The 19,474-nt window shown below is 39.9% G+C and overlaps 1 protein-coding gene and 1 long non-coding RNA gene across 4 annotated transcripts in view; both read right to left on the reverse strand.

The window, feature by feature from the left end:
* LOC148105779 (protein NLRC3-like) overlaps positions 1-19,474 on the reverse strand; it is a 342,596-nt gene that overhangs the window by 220,869 nt on the left and 102,253 nt on the right. The gene's annotated exons all lie outside the window — the stretch shown is intronic.
* LOC148105788 (uncharacterized) lies at positions 6,345-7,221 on the reverse strand. Its single transcript, XR_015718617.1, has 3 exons — positions 7,160-7,221; positions 6,816-6,996; positions 6,345-6,441 (listed from the first exon to the last, which is right to left on the reverse strand). It is a non-coding gene; the product is annotated as an uncharacterized LOC148105788 (long non-coding RNA).

Genomic DNA, 19,474 nt, shown 5'->3' on the forward strand with positions numbered 1-19,474 from the left:
TAAGGGACATTATTACTGAAACGCTCTCACACACACTACTGAAACGCTCTCACACACACTACTGAAACGCTCTCACACACACTACTGAAATTTTAGCTCTCACACACACAACTGAAACGCTCTCACACACACTACTGAAACGCTCTCACACACACTACTGAAATTTTAGCTCTCACACACACTACTGAAACGCTCTCACACACACTACTGAAACGCTCTCACACACACTACTGAAACGCTCTCACACACACAACTGAAACGCTCTCACACACACTACTGAAATTTTAGCTCTCACACACACAACTGAAACGCTCTCACACACACTACTGAAATTTTAGCTCTCACACACACTACTGAAACGCTCTCACACACACTACTGAAACGCTCTCACACACACTACTGAAATTTTAGCTCTCACACACACTACTGAAACGCTCTCACACACACTACTGAAACGCTCTCACACACACTACTGAAATTTTAGCTCTCACACACACTACTGAAACGCTCTCACACACACTACTGAAACGCTCTCACACACACTACTGAAACGCTCTCACACACACTACTGAAACGCTCTCACACACACTACTGAAAAACCAAGGCATTTCAGTTGAACAGGAAGGCATTTCAGTTGAACAGGAAGGCGTTTCAGTTGAACAGGAAGGCATTTCAGTTAAACAGGAAGGCGTTTCAGTTGAACAGGAAGGCATTTCAGTTAAACAGGAAGGCGTTTCAGTTGAACAGGAAGGCATTTCAGTTAAACAGGAAGGCATTTCAGTTAAACAGGAAGGCGTTTCAGTTGAAAAGGAAGGCATTTCAGTTGAACAGGAAGTTAATTCTTGACAAAGAAACTGAAGGAAAAAGTGGTAGATTTCAAACAAACCACTACACAGATGTCTACTCAGCAACCTGCTAGTTAGGAGTGGGTTTTTATAATCGATTTATCAATTAAAATCGATTCTGGCTTGGATAACGTGAAATCGATTCATTAAAATCCTGAATCGATTTTTTAATATAAATTAATTTTGCCCGAAATGCCAGAATCTCAGGTGAAACCTCACAAAATTTCAACAACCACCAAACAGCTAAAACAGTAAATGAGAGCAGGAACAAGGATTCTGCACAAAGACGTAAACACACAGCGCGGACCGCGGATCAGAATCAATGGGATGTCGCCTTTCTCACCCGATGGCAAGGACACGGTCGGGGCTGAAAGCCAACAGCTGGCTGATTCTGATCTGTCGGCGGTCCGCGCTTTGTTTTCACGCCGTTTTTGCCTGATTCTAAAGCTGTTAGTTTGATCTCTCTCCAAACAATATTGACTGAACCAGCAGCAAAAGAAGATCCAAACTGCGCTTCACATAAACATCGTCATGAATTCCCTCTGACGTTTAATGTTTTGCTTCCACCACGATAAAATCACACGTCATGCACAGCTCTCTCTCTCTGTACTTCAAGAACAGTTTCCCGTCTTAAAATCTGTTTTCTGCATTATTCGCTTGCTTGTTACGCACAAGTCTACTGTTGTTTACAGCGCTGTCGGCCGCTGTTTTCTTTTTCGTTTTCCATACTTCCTAAAAGAAAATCTTATTTCTGCCGTTCAATACTGAACAAATTTAAACATTTAAAAATTATGCAAAATGCAAAACGCTTAGCCGTGTCTCTAATAAAACCGCTGGAACGTGAGAGGTAACGTTCATATGTTGATTAATGGTTTTCTTTCGTTTTTGATGTACTGCAGAATATTTTTTATAAAATCCCAGGCCAGGAAAAATCACCTTCATGTTTTTCTGTGTTTTATCTTCAGCTACTTTTACACAAAGGCATCTGCTGTGACGCTTACACCTTTGATAAAGTCTTGCGTGTGTCAGCTTCCTTTTTTTAGATACAAAAATATGTAAATGTACTGATCTGAATTATAATATTGCTGACTGTCAAAATTTCCCAGAATCAAATTGAATTGAATTGAATCGAATCGAATTGAATCGAATCATGGAACGATAAGTTAGACAGCTTAGTCTTAGTGAGACAGCTGCATTACTTAAAAATATATTAGCCTCAGCATAAGTCAAAATTTAGAATAGCAGGAGACGGGCATTATCCTGGTTATTTTTTTTTTTTTTTGGCATATGTGCTTTTTGTATTTTTTAGCAAAGAAAAAAATATCTTAAAATCATCAATAAAACCAGGGAGAGAAGGCTTAGCGTTCCCCCATTTAACACAATGGATATGATATTTACTCAAACGTATGATGATGTTAATAATGTCTGAGACACCCAATGCTAGATGATCCATATAAAAAAAATTATGATGTAATTCAAATAGTGGCACATCATTAATATTTAGGGAAATCCAATTTTTTAAGTTGCACCAAATACATTGTGTGATAGGGCATAGAAAAAAAAAAGATGTTCTAGGGTTTCATTTTCATCAGTACAAAAAGAACACTGATCCACCTCAAAGCCAAATCTCTTTTTTTAGAAATTCTGCCACAGGATTAATTTTTTTTAAAGTGTGTTTCTTTAACTTTAGGTAGAATAGGCTATTTCATAAAATTTTAGTATGCTTTATCCAGTGTATATGAAATAACTAAATTAGAACCATGCAATGTAACCATTCTGTTGTAACTATGAAATATTTTTGTCTTTGAAGAAACTACTAACAAATTTCTTATTGCATTTTTATCAAACAGCTGACATTGCCCTAGCAATAAATTTGGGAGCACTGATGAGAAATTATTGTATATCATAAAAATTTTAATCAAATGAAGCAGAGGCAGTGGGACCAGTTCACAAAATTTGTTATATTCTCTTTGAGAGCAGTTTAGACAATATTTTTCTGAAAAGTCTGGGTAACTTAGAATTACACCGTTATCATCCAACAAATCTGTTATGAATATAATCTTTTTGTTCAAACCAGTCACTCTTGAAAATTGATTTTTGATTAAGTGTTATTACCCTATTATTCCATAAGGTTGAATTATGGGGAGAAGTTGTGGGCAAATCTCATTTTCCCAAAAATGCACAGTCTGTTTTGGAAAGTTTGATATCTTTATGGGGATTTTATTTACCGCAAAATCACATTTCAAAATAAAGTCTAATCCTGTATACTATTTTATTAAACAAGGATCATAGGATGTGGAGCTAAGTAGAGTCTGGCTGTGACAGACAAGATTTTAACCATTTAATTCTAAGGGTGCTATCCATAAATTCTAATTCTGGAGTTTTGATACCACCTTTATTGTATTCCTTCACAAGCTGATATCTTTATGTGTAATGGGTTTTATTCCTCCACAAAAATTCGAAAATAACTGTGTTAGCCTTATTAATGCTTTTAGAGGAGATATATAGAGAGTGACAAGGATAAATCAATTTGGAGATGCCTTCAGCTTTAGATAGGATGTTTCTGCCAAAAAAAGCGAGGTCTCTGCTTAACCAGTGGCTAAGTGATTTCTTCATCTCGATGATACAGTTAGAAATATTGGTGTCTTTTCTGCTAATTGGGTTTTTTAGATATTATCAGCCCTATATATTTAACTTTAGATTCAACTCTAACCAAAGCTATTGAGGAGTCAGAGCTTGTATGAATCAGGAGAAGTTCACATTTTTTGATACTGAGAGATAAACGAGAAGCTTTAGTTTTCTCTACCATGTATTTATCTTTCAAAAACATAGATGTATCATCTGTGAATTGACTTATTTTGAAGTCTTTATTAAAAATTGATATTCCTTGTATGTCGTTAGAATTTTTGATTAATAGTGTTAACAACTGAGTTGCCAATATAAAAAGCTTAGGGGAAACAGGACATAATTGCCAAATTCCCTGTTGCACCTTGAATCCATTCCTTGATTCAAGGAAGCTAAAATATTGTTAAGTAATGCGGCTGCTTCACTTAGGCTACAAGCACAGCCGTCCCCAACCCCCAGGTCCTGGACCAGTACCGGTCTGTGAGTCGTTTGGTACCGGGTCGCAAGAGTTGAGGCTTGAGTTTGAAATTCATGGTTTTCATGGTATTTATCATTTTTTTTAATTTTTATATTGTTTACGTGGCACAAAAAAGGTTGTGAACTGCTGTACTAGCAGGTTGCTGAGTAGACATCCTTGTAGTGTTTTGAAATATACCACTTTTTCCATCAGTTTCCTTGTCAGGAAACAACTTCCTGTTCAGCGGAAATGCCTCTGGTTTCAGTGGAGTGCGTGAGTGCATTTCAGTAGTGTGTGTGAGAGCGTTTCAGTAGTGTGTGTGAGAGCTAAAATTTCAGTAGTGTGTGTGAGAGCGTTTCAGTAGTGTGTGTGAGAGCGTTTCAGTAGTGTGTGTGAGAGCTAAAATTTCAGTAGTGTGTGTGAGAGCTAAAATTTCAGTAGTGTGTGTGAGAGCGTTTCAGTAGTGTGTGTGAGAGCGTTTCAGTAGTGTGTGTGAGAGCTAAAATTTCAGTAGTGTGTGTGAGAGCTAAAATTTCAGTAGTGTGTGTGAGAGCGTTTCAGTAGTGTGTGTGAGAGCGTTTCAGTAGTGTGTGTGAGAGCGTTTCAGTAGTGTGTGTGAAAGCTAAAATTTCAGTTGTGCGTGTGAGAGCGTTTCAGTAGTGTGTGTGAGAGCGTTTCAGTAGTGTGTGTGAAAGCTAAAATTTCAGTAGTGTGTGTGAGAGCGTTTCAGTAGTGTGTGTGAGAGCGTTTCAGTTGTGTGTGTGAGAGCTAAAATTTCAGTAGTGTGTGTGAGAGCGTTTTAGTAGTGTGTGTGAGAGCGTTTCACTAGTGTGTGTGAGAGCGTTTCAGTAGTGTGTGTGAGAGCTAAAATTTCAGTAGTGTGTGTGAGAGCATTTCAGTAGTGTGTGTGAGAGCGTTTCAGTAGTGTGTGTGAGAGCATTTCAGTAGTGTGTGTGAGAGCGTTTCAGTAGTGTGTGTGAGAGCTAAAATTTCAGTTGTGTGTGTGAGAGCGTTTCAGTAGTGTGTGTGAGAGCGTTTCAGTAGTGTGTGTGAGAGTGTTTCAGTAGTGTGTGTGAGAGCTAAAATTTCAGTAGTGTGTGTGAGAGCGTTTCAGTAGTGTGTGTGAGAGCTAAAATTTCAGTAGTGTGTGTGAGAGCGTTTCAGTAGTGTGTGTGAGAGCGTTTCAGTAGTGTGTGTGAGAGCGTTTCAGTAGTGTGTGTGAGAGCTAAAATTTCAGTAGTGTGTGTGAGAGCATTTCAGTAGTGTGTGTGAGAGCGTTTCAGTAGTGTGTGTGAGAGCATTTCAGTAGTGTGTGTGAGAGCGTTTCAGTAGTGTGTGTGAGAGCTAAAATTTCAGTTGTGTGTGTGAGAGCGTTTCAGTAGTGTGTGTGAGAGCGTTTCAGTAGTGTGTGTGAGAGTGTTTCAGTAGTGTGTGTGAGAGCTAAAATTTCAGTAGTGTGTGTGAGAGCGTTTCAGTAGTGTGTGTGAGAGCTAAAATTTCAGTAGTGTGTGTGAGAGCGTTTCAGTAGTGTGTGTGAGAGCGTTTCAGTAGTGTGTGTGAGAGCGTTTCAGTAGTGTGTGTGAGAGCTAAAATTTCAGTTGTGTGTGTGAGAGCGTTTCAGTAGTGTGTGTGAGAGCGTTTCAGTAGTGTGTGTGAGAGTGTTTCAGTAGTGTGTGTGAGAGCTAAAATTTCAGTAGTGTGTGTGAGAGCGTTTCAGTAGTGTGTGTGAGAGCTAAAATTTCAGTAGTGTGTGTGAGAGCGTTTCAGTAGTGTGTGTGAGAGCGTTTCAGTAGTGTGTGTGAGAGCGTTTCAGTAGTGTGTGTGAGAGCGTTTCAGTAATAATGTCCCTTATGGCACCTCATAACCTAACGTCACTCTTGCACCCTCTTTTAATGTTGAAACAACGTCAGGTTTTGATGTTGAATCAATGTTGAAACCTGACATTGAAACAATGTCAGATTCTGATATTGAAACACTGTTGAGCTATGGTGTTGATTTTCCACCTCTTTCGCACAGTTGCTTTTTATTAAAACAGTTAAATCATGACTGGAAATCTACCTTTCTTTATAAGTATTTTAACCAATACTAAACTACTGCATGTTTCCATCAATACTTAAACCACCTAAACACATAATTGTACTTATTCCTCAAATTGGACACCCTTTATAAAAAAAACAACAACAAATGTCTCACAATGTATCATGTCAATATTAATATCCTAAAATAAGAAAGCATTGCATGTGATGTAACAGAGAAAAAAAAATAAACAAAAAAAAAGGTCAATAGGCATGTTTCGTTTGCTAAATGCTTTATTAAAAGACAGTTTCCTATTTACATTTATATGTTTCACAGAAGTTTGTAATTTTTTACTCTGGGATGGGGTTTACTCTCATGATGTGCGTCCTGCACCACCCATACCCATACGATCTGGGGCGTATCGGAGCCATTTCTGCACTGCTTGTGCAAAGACAAACTCGGACATAGAGTTTGCCCCTAACTGCTGCGTCAGGCCATCTAGGAAAAAAATACACACACAAACACAAAAAGTGAATTAGAGCACATGAATATATAGCTCTTGTTAACTGTCTTCAGCGGGGAGAAAGTATGTAAACTCCTAGGCTGATAAACATGAAAGTCACCAGGCGTAAATCTGCAAACTGCCGCATTTGATTCCCAAAGAGCTATGAGCTGTGATAAGTGATAAGTCTTAGCATGGTGTGCCGTGTATCCTTTAAAACAAAATAAACATGGGGTCCTCGGGCTGTACAACTACAACCCGAGGACTAAACAAGCCAAAGACCAAAGACTCCATCTCCAGATTAACCGGACATGAAAGTCTTGTTATTAAGAAAGACAAAGTAATATAGCAAAAAAACTGTAAAACTTACCACCATATATGCATTTGCAGAGCGCTGTATCTTTAAATGCCATTTTTTGCTTTGTCTGGTCCTTGGTTTTTTTCCCTGCCCAGTTGAGTACCGAGGCCAGCTCGTTTGTAATGGCATAAGCCATTACACGGCAGACTCGCACCTCCAGTGTGGTCCCTCCAATCAAGGCAAAGCGTCTCACCTATAGACACATTTTAAGAGATGGAATTAGCGTGTCTCATGTCTTAAATGTGTATGCAAGTGCTTGTGTGTTTAATCAACAGGCCGCTGTTATGTATTTAAATCACATCTGACAGCTATTACACTTTATAGTTACAAAGTGTACATAACCTTTATATACTTACCATTGCCTTATTTGCCTCTTATGATTGAAGAGCTGCCTCTGCATTGTTTAGCTCCTCAATGTTGTGCAAGGGCAAATCCAGAGGCAGTACCCCAGCATCTACCGATTCATTTCAGCAGGGATGGCGGATGGCTCTGACCTTCTCACGGAGTTCGTTAACAGCTGTCGTCAGGTCTGACAGCATATCTTTTGTGAGGTCGCATCTGTTTAAAAAAACAATTCCAGAAAGATTAATGGCTTAAGCAGTGAGAGGCGAAAAACTAATATATAAATAATAAAACGCAGTTTACGTGTGGACAAAAGGTGCAAACGCAAGGTAGGTGAGCGTGCAACGTAGTTAGGTGAGCGTGCAACGTAGTTAGGTGAGCGTGCAACGTAAAGTTTGAATTGAGTGCGAATCGAAGCGGGTGCTCTCCAATCATTAAAAGTAACAAAGTCATTGAACACATTTATACAGTTACCTTTACGTTTATCAATCATATATCACAGATTTACAATTTTTTGTAGTACTATGCTAAAAAGCAACTGCAGAGCGAAAGTCTGGGTCAAGCGCCGAGGCGACGGCAAGAACAAAGAAACCCTCGAAGCATTACAGCTAGCTAGCTAGCTTTGTAAGGGAATACAACGGAAAAGTATGAAATGAAAATGTTTTCTTTGTTGACTTTGTTCGCAGTGCAGTTTATTTGTTGCCGGATTGTAAGATGAAAGTAGACACAATTTCGGGCTCCCACATTTTGTCCGAAACTTTACATTAACAAGTTTGTTTGTTTTTTACTGTTATTCAAATGCAACCGTGGAAATAACGAATAGAACAAAAGTCATTCATTCTTACCTTATATTAATCGTGGTGCAGGCCAGTGCAGTGCATGAACTGATGCCTTCTCCGGTCGCTGAGAGTAAATCTAATGTCCCGCTCTACCGTACAAGACAATGGTTACCTGAAGGGATGTACCACTGTGAGAGGGGGGGCTATGGAATAGTCCAAGTGGTAGCAGCTTTAATTTCCCGCGAAACCATAAATCAATGGTTTTTCAACGTGATTGTTGTCACCTTGTCAACTATAAATAGATCAACAATCAACGATGACAGAACAACAGTGAATCAATGTTATTTCAATGTCAGTGTCAGGTTTCATCAGTATTTCAATGTTGTTTCAACATTGGTTTTGTGTTGACATTTCAAGCATGACGATTCTGATGGTTCAGATGGAAAATCAACATCTGTTCAATGTCTCCTTGCTATCTGGGCGGTGATCAGGACGCTGGGACTGAGAACAGGAAGTGGCTCAAACGTCACAGTTTCATAACGTCACCCTGAACTCCACTCACGGAGTTTCTGTCACCATTGTAGTTTTTAAAGTCCCGTGATAAAGGCGGGTCTTTCTGTGAATCCGCACGCTCATTGGCTAATAGCTCGAGATTGACACATCGTTATCCAATGAGCGTGCGGGAACGTCCGACATAAAGTTGTTTCCTTTGAAAAACCAAATTCTGATTATTTTTGCCTCCACTGACGGAGCCTGTTGTTCCCGCCACAGAGACACAGTAATGTCAGAGCGGTGTTAACACTCACCCTGCCTCAGCACAGCTCTCACTCTCCTCCTGCTCTCTCACACTAAACGGAGGCTCAGCTAAACTCACTTCCTCTCTACTTACAGGAAACCAGCGCTCAGAGCCGACCGGCCTCACATTTCACCCACAGACACGAACAGCGTGGAATTATTTTATGTCATAAGAAGAAACATATTCATGTTAACACTCACCTGCCTCAGCTCCACCTTTTTCCTCCTGCTGCTCTGAACGGAGGCTCAATACTTTCACTTTCACTACTGCTCCCTAAACACAGAGGATGCTGGGACTTGTAGTTTTTTCCTTCCGGCGCGGTCTTCCTCTTTGTTTGTTTGTCTTTGTGTTCAAGTTATTTCGATCATGTAAACATCAACAGAACACTGCTGAGGTCCCGAACAAATAGACTCTTTTACAACAGGGCAATAGCCCTGATCAATGCAAATAGCTGACCTGACTGGCTACCTACATGGACTTTTTTTTTTTTTTTTTTTTTGGGGGGGGGTTAACAACGGTAAAAACAGTAATAATAATAATATTTATATTTATAAAAAGGTGCAATAATAACAGTGTGCAATACAAATACACTTATTCTTCTTTTTTATTATCATTATAAGAGTTGGGCATTTGCCTTGTAATCGGAAGGTTGCCAGTTCGAGCCCCAGCTCAGACAGTCTCGGTCGTTTTGTCCTTGGGCAAGACACTTCACCTACCGCCTACTGGTGTTGGCCAGAAGGGCCGATGGCGCGATATGGCAGCCTCGCTTCTGTCAGTCTACCCCAGGGCAGCTGTGGCTACAACTGTAGCTGCCTCCACCAGTGTGTGAATGGATTGATGACTGGGTGTTTAAAGTGCTTAGGGTTCCCTAGGCGGGACTAGTAAAAGCGCTATACAAATACAGGCCATTTACCATTTATTACTAAGTTATTATATTGTGATGTGTCGTATCGTGTCATGTTGTGTTACATGTAGTGTGTACGTTTTCCAATTTCATTGTACTATTGTACTATGTATGACTGTGCAATGACAATAAAGAGTTATCTTATCTTAATTATTGTTATAGTACATATCAGACTCCACTGTGCCACACATGTAAATTCAGATGCAATGTATGCTTTACTCTGTGTCAAAACTACCCGTCACAGACTGTGAAATGTGCAGACTGTCAACGTATCTGTAAGTCGCAGCATTGCTACCATCAGCACAAACTAGTAGAACCGCTACATAATCTAATACCGTGTGATCGTATGAAATACTGTGAAACATGTGGTATGGTATACAGGAAGTCAGACAAATCAGAACACAAATGTGCCCCAAGTGCATGTACACTCTGTGGAGAACGCCTGGTAGACACTGGCATGAATCACGAGTGTTTTCTTCAGCCTGCTGAAATGAAACAACCTCATGAAAAATACATAATATATGATTTTGAGACCCGGTATCATGACGGAAAGCATGAGGCCGTTTTTGTGTGCACAATGGATATGCATGGGAAAAAATTCTGTTTCAACACATTAAATTGTGTGTCTGCATTCGTTGGGCACTACAGAAGGCCTAAATACCGTGGCTATACATTTATAGCCCATAATTCTTCGGGTTTCGACAGCTATATTCTCTTGGAATACCTCGTTAAACAGGGTATTTCTCCGGGTGTAACAATGAGAGGGAGTCGTGTCGTTCTAATGTATGACAAATCCTATGATCAGAGATGGATAGACTCATTTAGCTTTCTGCCCATGCGTTTGGACAAAACACCTTCTGCCTTGGGATTCGAGGACCTTGAAAAAGGCTTCTTTCCACACACATTTAACACAAGGGCTAACGAATTCTATGTAGGTCCTTATCCTGCCCCGTCTTTTTACGGGTATGAAAAAATGTCTGAATTTGAAAAGGAGAAATTTATGGCGTGGTACAAGCCTGCCTGCGAGAAACCATTTGATTTACAGGCTGAAATGCATAAGTACTGCATTAATGATGTCGAAGTGTTGAGAATGGCTTGTCAAATATACCGTGAGACCTTGATGGAGTGCACGCAGATTGATCCATTTTCACACGCCACCCTGGCATCATACTGCATGGGGATTTTCAAAACCTTGTTTCTTCCAAGAGACACCCTGGCACTGACTCATCACGGTGCGTATGTTGATCAGAATAAGACATTTTCAGACGTGTCTCTTGAATGGCTTCAATACGAAACAAAACATTGTTATCAAGCATGCTCTCAGAGGCGGAGAACAAAAAGTAGGACCTTATTTTGTGGATGGATTTGATGCTTCCAGCAGAACTGCATATGAATTCTTTGGGTGTTTCTATCACGGTTGTCTCTGCTGCTACCCCGAGAGTGATGTTAACCCTGCCGCCAAGCTGTCATATGGCGAGTTGTATCATGCAAGTTGTGAGAAGGTGAATGCTCTAAGAATGCATTATGGTCTTAATGTTGTGGTCATGTGGGGGTGTGATTGGTCATCATTAAAGTCGACTGATCAGTCAGTCAAGGACTTTATGCGCAAATACAAAAAGCCTGAGCCTCTGGACCCTAGAGACGCGTTGTTTGGGTGGAGGACTAATGTGATGAAACTGTACCACAAGGTTGATGATGGTGGAGATGAAAAGATCAGATACTATGATTTTACAAGTCTTTACCCCACTGTTCAGTGCATGAAAAATGATCCAGTAGGTCACCCTCAGATCATATACAATAATTTTGACAGAGTTGAAAATCATTTCGGGTTTGTTAAGTGCACTGTGGGGTCTATTTCATCCTGTTCTGACCTACAAGTGCCACAATAAGCTGATGTTTCCTCTCTGCAGAACATGTGCTGAAGAGCAGCGCCAGCACAGTGATTGTGTGCATGCTGAGAGTGAGAGGCAGCTGTCAGGTACTTGGGTTTCCTTTGAGCTTGAAAAGACTATTGAAAAAGGGTATCAGATTGTCTGCATCACTGACGTTTGGCACTTCCCTAATAAGACTGACACACTGTTTAAGCCGTATGTCAAAACATCTTTGAAATTCAAGCAGCAGGCATCTGGATACCTGAAAAATGTCAAAACAGCTGAGGAGCAGCAGAAGTTTGTTCAAGACTATTATGAGAGAGAAGGCATCAGACTTGACCCTGATAAGATTTTTGTAAACAAAGCAATCAGAAGTTGTAATAAACTGCTTCTGAACTCTCTCTGGGGGTGATTCTGCATGCGAACAAATATGCCATCTTGCGAGCTGATTACAGACCCTGCCAGATTCACACAGCTGATGTTCAGTGACCATTATGACGTACGCCAGTTTTGTTTCATCTCTGATGATGTTGCAATGGTTCAGTGGTGTCATGCTGATGGTAGAGGGTCGCGGGTGAAGGATGTGAATGTCTTTGTCAGTGCTATGACTACGGCCTATGCGAGGCTCACTCTGTATGACTTGTTAGACAAGCTGCAGGAACGCATTCTTTACTGTGACACAGATTCAGTTATCTTCACCTCTCATCCCGGGGAGTGGGTGCCCCCTTTAGGACCATACCTCGGTGAGCTGACTGATGAGCTCAATGATGGCGGGTCTGGAAAGGATGATCACATTACTGAGTTTGACTCTGGAGGTCCAAAATGCTATGCTCATTACACAAAACAGGGCAAGACTCAGGTTAAGTGTAAAGGTGTAACACTCAATTATGTTAATTCTAAAGTTGTTACCCACGAATCGTTGAAAGGCTTAGTCAAGGCATTTGTGGCCAACAGGGATGCACATTTAGTTGCAGAGTCTGACACCATCAAACGCAATAAGAAGAGGTTTCATCTTAGGAATGAAACAGTTGTAAAAAAAAGTTCAGGTGGTCTATAACAAGAGAAGGGTGTTGCCTGACTACACTGAAAAAAAGGGATTGGCCAGCTCTTGGATTTACGTAAGCATCTTGTGTGTATTTAACACAATTGCCTCATGCTTTGAAGTTAAGTGTAACTATATAGTGTAGAAACAACATGATATGCAGAGAGGGTAGATTAAATTGTTCATATCATGTTCAAGTGAAGTAAGTCAATAATATAGCAATGTTAAATCCCGCGAGACTGCACGGGATTTCAGTCTCGCACTCTTTGGATCGTGGTTTCAGGAAGGCATCCATCTCAGTCAAGTCGAGCAGCCACCTCTGGGTGGTTGTTACATTAAAAAAGTCTACCTTGTAATTTGAACACAATAATTTCATGTTTCTTTGAACGTAATTAAATCATGTAGGATTTGCATGGAATTCAAAAACTTAATTTGTTCTTGTTGAGATGACAGGATACAATCTAGTAAGAGCGGTTAGTTGCTGAACTCATGAAATTCACAAGTTCGCACAAGATTTCAAACTGCAGGAAAATCACTGGAGTTATAAGAGGCAGAGAACTACACACACACCAAATGCATGCTATTGCTATTTATTGTGGATTAACCTGTCGAGGACAAAAACAAAAAAATTCTGCATCAAACACAGGAAATCATAGCTTTCCTGTATTTCCTAGATTGTTGGCATGGTGGTTAGTGCTGTTGCTCCACAGTAAGAAGGTCCTGGGTTCAAATCCACATTCTGGCTAGTTTGCAGTGGTTTCTCTCTGGGTATTCTGGTTTCCTCCCACAGTTAAAAGTCATGCAGTTATTAGAGTTAGGGTTAACTGGTGATTCTAAATTACCCGTGAATGTAAGTGCACGTGGTTGTTTGTTTCTATGTGATAGACTGGTGAGCTGTCCAGGGTGCACCCTGCCTCGTAACCTATCACTTCAGGGTTATTTCCCAGCCCTCCTGCAACCCGGAGGATGGTAGTCATTGTAAATCCATTCAATTTTTATGGTAACCAGACTGTAGATTTTGTTGAACATTATGTAATATGAAGACAACATGTAGTATTTAAGTGACCAAGTAGCATTTGGATAAAAGTTATTGAATAGTGTTGAAATAAAATGACAAAATTGTGAAGGATTAAAATATTCCAAGAGCTCAACTTACTTCATCTGAACATGTTTCAATCGTGTTTTATGAACACAAAATGCACAGGTTTACTGAATATGAAAAAGTTGTGTTGATTTAACTCAGTTGTTTAGGTTTCTGCCAAAGCAAAACATTTGTGTGCAACAAATGTCCACTATTGAATCAAGTAAATCCAACATGGCCTTTTTTTCAGTGTATACAACACTCCCTTATGGATACTGATCAGGATCAAGCCTTTGATGGGAGGCTCCAGCACCCTTTTAGTTTAGTTATTAGAGGGCCGAGTAATTGTGGAAAGATTTTCTTTGTCAAAAGCATCATTGAAAAAGCATCCACTATTATTTCAACCAAAATTGACAATATTATTTACATCTACTCCTGCTGGCAACCTTTATACAATCAACTTCTTCAGATAAGAACAATCACCTTTGTGAATGGTATACCGGAGTCTCTGAGTGACGATGTCCTTTTACCTCCGGATAAGAACAACTTGATCATTATCGACGATGCGATGAATACTGCGTCTAACAGCATAGAAGTTCAAAATGTGTTCACACAATACGTTCATCATAGGAACTTGAGCTGCATGTGTTTAGTTCAGAATTTGTTTATGCAACAATTTCGTTGAACACTAATTATTTAATTCTGTTTAACAACCCTAGAGATAAATATCAAATTTCAGTTTTAGGTAAACAGATGTTTCCAGGTAATACAAAATACTTCTTAGAAGCTTTTGATGATGCCACATCCACCCTACATGGGTATCTTCTAATCGATTATAAATCCAAGACGCCTGACTATTTAAGACTCAGAACCAATTTGTTGTCAGATCGTCAAGTTGTTTATATCCCCAAAAAACGGATAAAGCGGTAAAAAGGATGTCGTATTCACGGATGCAGAGAAATATTGCACTGTTGGAGTTGTTGTATAAATCCCCACCCAGCGTACGGAGGAATATTATTTGTAATGCAAGCATGGATTTTATTAATGCTCTGTGTGAGATATCGCTCAATGTTTTGAAAGGTGTTATCCCGCTGACTGATCAACAGTACAGACAACTAAAAAAGAAAAAAAAGTAATCAGACTGGTTGCAGACAAAAAGGTCAAAAGTTTGAAAAAGAGAAGATCCATCAACCAATCTGGAGGATTTTTGCTACCGTTATTAGGGGCTGCCATACCCTTCATTACCAGTCTTATAGCAAATAGGTGAAAATGGAGCACACACAGAAAATGTTTTTTGGTCCCGCAGCATCAGTTGGACATGTTAAACCATCAGCAGCAACAACATACAGGCTCCGTCAGACATGTAGCACAAAACGAGCTAGACAAAGCTATGGTTGAAGTGCTGCAGCTGCCAGATTTGGATGAGAAGGCTAAAATGTATTCTGCCATTCTTTAGAGATACTTGTGAAACAAGGCATGAGTGAAAAAAATGTGCTAACACTATCTTTGCCTTCTGAAACCGGTCAGGATGCATCTGACCGCCAAAGCAATGTTGGTGGCGACAGACAAAAAGACATGTTTGCGGATGAGATTTTGTCCTATATGGCAAAAAGGAGCAGAAACAATGCAGAGCTTATTTTAACAGCGCTCACTCGTGCGTCGGGAGTTTCTTGGAATGATAGAGGTGAGATTATTATTGACAACCAGAGAATTAGAGGTTCGCATCTCTATGATTTGATCAAAAGTGCAACAGCAACACGTAGAGCAACAGATGTTTCATGGCCTGCAGGGTGGTCGACATTTTTAAAAACACTCGCCCGCTTAAATGTTCCTCTGTCTGCTTTTCCTAATGCTGAGGTGAGGAGGACTATTAGCCAATATAAAGGCGACACTGGCGACCCGAGTGTTGAAACAAATGAAACAAAAGAAGCGGTCACTGAGTGATCAAAGCTTCTTTACCACACATAAAAAATCAAGGCAGAGTAGAAGCGGGTGGATAGATTTTTAATGAATTTCAAAATTATGTTTGTTTTTCTTATTCTTGAAAAAAAGATAATTTACTCTCGCATTTTTTTCCCTTTTTATATACTACTACTTATGTGTTTTTTTTCTTATTTATGTCTATATTGTTTTGTTAAATGGATGACAGTTTTACCCTTTTTACTACTTTTTGAACTTTATGCTGATGTTTAAAGCTTGTATTTTTACTAAATAATGTTTTTAACAATTAGGTGAAAATAAATATCAGATGAAACGATATTCTCTTCTGTTATCTTTTATTATTCGTTACTTGAATCAGTATCCGCACTGTACACAATCAAAGTTATTTTCAAAACATACAGAAACAGGTCTTATTTTGTTAACAAAACGACAAACCATTGCATCGTTACAAACAAGGTTATCACTGTACATATTAATTAGTCTTGAATAAGACACTCCTTGTTGGACATGATATAGAAAAAAAACACACAGTGTTGTCCGCAGGTTACCGAAAAGTCATTCTGAACCTGTCTCCCAGAACACAATATCCGAGCGGTGTTTTTTAAAAGAAAAAGTTTTATCTCGGGGGAAAACTTATCAGGTGAGTTACCGAAGCTGTCAAAAAAGTCTTTTGTGATATAGAACGCCAACCAGTGCTTCCCAGGTAAGTCTGATGGATCTGTATTCACAATGCCCATGCATGGATATCTGATGGTCTTTGTTGGCAGCTGGTCACATGCTAAGACGCCTAGAAGATGAGCCCTGTTACTAAATCCTTTTAACAATGCTGGTTAGTTCTATTGTATTCATTTTGAATCTTTAGTAGTAGTCCAGCAGCACTTGTCTCATATTAGATATTTCGATGACTGAATCAAATACAGAGTAACACACCAGGTTCATTGTTCGGGGTAGCGGATTTCTGAAACGGGTTTCCAGCCTCACGTTCCCAGTTTTAACTAACGATACATTCCCTGAATGTCCTTCATCAGCTTCCAGATTGAAACAGAATAATGTGTAGCCGTTACCAAAGTCCTCACGTGTTATGGCCAATGGTCTATCCTTTAAATGTCTTCAGTGGTTTGTATCAGCTGATAAAATTCTCTGGTATAGTGTTTTCTCTGAAAATTTGGCTGGAATGGTTTGGCCGGATACGACTGTCCATCAGCGTATAAACACATGAATTCTATATCACAGTTTTCAAAATTAAATGGATTACGTATAAAAGAACCAGGATGAGCTTCGTTATCCACGAAGGCGATGATGACGAATTTAGGCAACCTGCCCATAAATAAATTGTCATTAGTTGATATTCTTGCCCCAGCAGGTATGGAGAAGGTCTTTAAAGAAACTCTGTCTACAGCATATTTTGCATTTGCATGATGCAGCGCCTTGCCGTGTGCCAGCCTGACACTTGGTGAGACACTGATTTTTTTCACAAATAAGCTGGAAGAGAAAATTTTAACTTTATACGCGGTGTTAGCTCCAGTCATGAGAGCAAATTCGTCTTTAGAGCGCACAAATTTCAGCGACAGATCGATTCCATTAAGTAATAATTTTTCTTGAAAAAACAGGTCTGCGTGTACTGGAGCAATCAATTCAACAATACTGCTATTCGCTGTATAAGTACCTCTGGTCAGCAGACCCTGGTTCTCCCCTTCTATACATGTATCATTCATGTGCGAGGCTGTGTCTGTACAGAATAAAGCGCTGCTGAACTGTGTGTCTAAAGTCTCCTTATTATAATTGATAAGACATTCTATTATGCCTCTGTATGGATACGTGTTGGATGATTGGCTGATCAAGCGATCCCCCAAATTTACATCTACCTGACTAAATAAGGTACAACCTGGATAATTAACAAGGCCCACGTTTGCATCCCTGCCTAAGTTTGTGCCGTCAGCATTTGTGATTCTTGCTCGTGTGTAGATATAGGAATCGTTTAGATCCAGGTAATCCTCTCCGGACGATGAGATGGAAAACTCGATTGGACCTCCGTCTGTGATTGCAGAAACTGGCAGAATTTCAATGAACGTCGTTTTCTCTATGAACGTTTGTGTGTATGGGACAGTAAAAAGATCGAGCTCTGTTTTTAGACATTCTCCTGATTGGTTGTGTAACAGAGCCATTTAGAAGATGTCAAATGCTGTAGTTTTTGAACGACTGTTTCTGGGTCTTTTCACTCCACGTGGTTGTCTCCGTTTGGTGGCTTTCCTGGCGGGTTTTGTTGTTTTACGCTTTTTAGACGGCGGTGTATCACGCATGCGTGCAGTGGGAGGGGTCTTAGAAGGTTTGGGTGTATACACATATAAGCCGTTGCCATCCTGCTTAGTAGATGTTGGCTTGGTTATGTTGGATATCACATCAGACACTATGCCTGATGCTGCTGTTTTTAGGTGGGGTTTGACTATGCTGACTCCTTTTTTAAACAACGGTACAGCAATTCTAAACAGGCTGCGGAACAAACCTCCCAGACCTGCGCCATATTGCGTGCTAGTCCCAATATGACCATTCAATTCACCACCAGCCTGATTTAAATAATATCTTACATATTTTGCTTCATCTGTGTTGTAGACAGACATCCTTATCTTTTAAAAATGGTGTCTTATGGGTCGGAAGTGGAGTTTGACAAACACCTTCCCGTATAAAAAGGGTATGTGTTGATTTTGGTCGTCTTTCAAATCAATTTCTCTGTCATCGATTAAGGATTTCGAGACTGGTGTGTAGTGTGGGCTGTCAAATTGAAGAATGGCTACCCGACGGTCATCGTCTGTTATATTTATTGCTCTTAATAGCCGTGCATGGGCGTCACCCACAAGCTGGTAATCAACGATATCTGCATAAATAAAAATGTTATATTTTCCGCCGTATATGTCTGCAGGATGTGGTGCGTATGTGTTTTTATAATGAAGTACAAACGGGTCTTCTGATTTGAATCCTAAGATTTCTGCCAGTCTCCCTCTAAATGTGAGAACTGTGCCCCTAGGGCCCATAACACTAACATAGTTACTAACTTCACTGTATTGTGTTTTAATGTCAGTAGTGGCTTGATGTTGCTGACATTTAAAATTTAATTATTTTATTATCTGCACCACAGATGCATAATGCCCCACAGACAGCTCAATCACGGTTATGGACAATGCTCCATCTTTGACTGGATCATAAATTTCCACTCGCGAATCTGGTTTTGGAAAAGACAACCATAGTCTTGGGTATTGAAATTCTGTAACACCGACCTCATACAGTTCATTTAAAACAATAGGTTTTGCTAGCTTTGTTCTAAAATTAGATTTCTTATTGCCTGGATAAACATGTGCTGAAGCATTCGAGAAGAGGTTCACATAAAAGCTTGCGTTGTTGTTGTTCGTTTTATCCTTTCCTTCCTTCCTTCCTCAGTCTTTGTCTGGTGCAGAATTAAAGTATGCAGAGCTGCGGCGTCTCTGTTAATCACACTTCAATGATGTCTTTTTCAGGGATCCATGAATTCAAATGAGAAGGCCAACCGAGCCATTTGACCAGCGCTAACTTTTTTCGGTCCTCTTTTTTTTCTCTATTTTAAAACTTTTGTTTTTGTCAGTAGTCACCTGCTGTTTCTCAGGTTCGTAAAACACACCTTTCACTGCAGCTCCTGTGAGATCCTCTAGTTTGTATACGGGAGGGTCTCTTCCTAAACGCTCCTTTATGGTAAAGTACTCGTCTGTGTAGGTCTGATGGTAACCCTTTCAGAATATGCCTCGTAGTTTAGATATTCTCTCTGTATCACCCACATTAAATTTAAAAGTCACCGGTTTTTGGGGTTTCATTTTGTACAGGGTGTTAAAGACTGCTTTCTCATTATCTTTGCACACCTCGGTGGGGGTCATTTTGATAGAGCTGTGA

The sequence above is a fragment of the Neolamprologus brichardi genome, chromosome 3 (genome assembly GCF_056152115.1).
Source record: "Neolamprologus brichardi isolate AB-2024 chromosome 3, ASM5615211v1, whole genome shotgun sequence".
Taxonomy (NCBI): Eukaryota; Metazoa; Chordata; class Actinopteri; order Cichliformes; family Cichlidae; genus Neolamprologus; species Neolamprologus brichardi.